Source organism: Elephantulus edwardii, unplaced genomic scaffold (genome assembly GCF_000299155.1).
Source record: "Elephantulus edwardii isolate Elephantulus edwardi_28Jun2011 unplaced genomic scaffold, EleEdw1.0 scaffold00186, whole genome shotgun sequence".
Taxonomy (NCBI): Eukaryota; Metazoa; Chordata; class Mammalia; order Macroscelidea; family Macroscelididae; genus Elephantulus; species Elephantulus edwardii.
In genome coordinates, this window is record NW_006399936.1 from 3,360,895 (window position 1) to 3,362,763 (window position 1,869).

At 54.3% G+C, this 1,869-nt stretch overlaps 1 pseudogene; it reads right to left on the bottom strand.

Annotated features, from left to right (window-relative positions):
- Nucleotides 1-493: 493 nt before the first annotated feature.
- Nucleotides 494-1,466, bottom strand: LOC102874771 (annotated as a pseudogene).
- Nucleotides 1,467-1,869: the final 403 nt, after the last annotated feature.

Consider the following 1,869-nt stretch of genomic DNA (forward strand, 5'->3'; position numbering starts at 1 on the left):
TGAAATCCTAGAGAGGAGGAGCCTGAGGACTTGAAGAGCTCCCCCCATAAAAGATAAGGCAGACCCTTCTGTTAAGTGCAACAGTCTCAGAAATCCACGGAGGGTGATCATGAGCTGAAATCCAATCAAGGGCAGTGGGTCTGATGTGGGCTTGTGAACAGGACTGAATGGACTGGGCAGCGACAGGTGAGTGAGATCTGCGGTCTTCATGGTCCTCCCCTGAGGAGATCTACCAGAAGCAGAATCAAGGGTGGAGAGAGTGACCAGAAACCAGAGCCACTGAGCATGCCCCTCCCGCCTCCCCACCTCCAGTCATGTACGAAGTCTGTGAATTAGAGGGTTGTTTTTGTTTTGTTCTGGTGTTTTTGTGTTTTGTTTTCAGAGATAAATAAATAAGGCCTTTATACAGAGAACTGTGATGGAGCAGAGGTAGGGGGCTGGTGGTAGCAGCAGCAGGCTTGGCAGTGTGGGCAGGGCTGGCCGGGGACCCCCGTCAGTGGGAGAAGGTGCCCCGGAATCGAGTCTTGTCATCCTCGTCCTTCTGCCGGATCCGTGCCTCCAGGGTGTGCAGCTCACGGCTTACCACAGCTCCAGCACCTTGGCAAAGTCAGCCTGCGCCTCCTGGGCATTCCACACGGCCGCGTGGGCCTTGTCCCACTTGAAACAGGCCTTGGTGTTGTCATCATACTTGTTGAGGATCGAGGAGCAGTGGTCCAGCACTTCGTAGTACTCCTCCGCCACCAGCTTGCACGGGCAATAACAGAGAAGTAGTGGGGTGCTCTGCTGACCCAGCTGGATCCAGTCAGGGGACCCAGGCTGCTGCTTCATCTGCAGGTTCTTGAGGCAGGTGATGCATCATAGTACTTGGTGGTGGCCTCCTTCACATGCCCCTCCCGGTACAGCTGGTTGCTCTCCTGGTGGATGATGGGTATGGCCTTGGCCTTCTCCTCATCAGTCACGGCCCACGAGTCCTGCAGGTACATGCCGGGGCTCGCCACCTTCAGCATCTCGATGTGGAAGATGAGGGGCTGCGGGTTCTGCTGCAGGGCATCCAGGTCGGCGTGGCCCAGGGAGCTGTGCTCATGCATCTGGGCGATGCCACAGCAATGCCGATGCCCCTCCAGGGGGTCCTTGCTGGACACAATGTTGTGCAGGCTCTTGGTCACCAGGGGGTAGAGGACCATGTGCTTGATGTCGCAGAGGAACTGTGCGATCTCGCCCTGGCGCATGGTGCACACGATGGTCTCCCACACCGGCAGCCTGAACTTCTTGCCGACGATGAGCTCCATGGGCTTGCCGCGCGCCCGGCTGTCATCCAGGACGGTGCCTTCCTCATCACTGTGCCGTGTCAGGTAGTGGAAGGTGGCCTTGGTTCCATCCTGAAAGTCAGGAAGCTCTCCTTGGCCCTCTTGTATCACACGGTTTTGGATCCCGTCCTCCTGAAGCCTTGTGATGATATCCGCCATCCTCCTTCCCCGCTGTTCTCTTTCTGTCTTAGAGTTTTTAGTCACATGAGATAACACAGTTCTTTCTTTAACTCAAGCCAGTCTGAAAGTTAAGTGTGTTTTTCGCACTTGAGTTTCACCTGATGGGGGCGGAGGGAGAGGAGCGGGGGCAATACACAAGTGTCTGAATCTGAAGTGGGTGCTGTCTAAAGGCTTGCAGAGGTGTTATAAAGGGGATTAAATGGCACCTTAAAAGAATGTTCTTAATGATGGCCCTAAGCTCACAATGAGATGGTCCAAATGTACCTCACAGTACAAAACTCCTATGCTACCTTCAAAACCCACATCCTGTCACACCCTCTTGTTTTCCGAAGGATTCTGTTTGTCTCAGCATTGGTGAGATCTTAATCCTTATTAGTGGAAT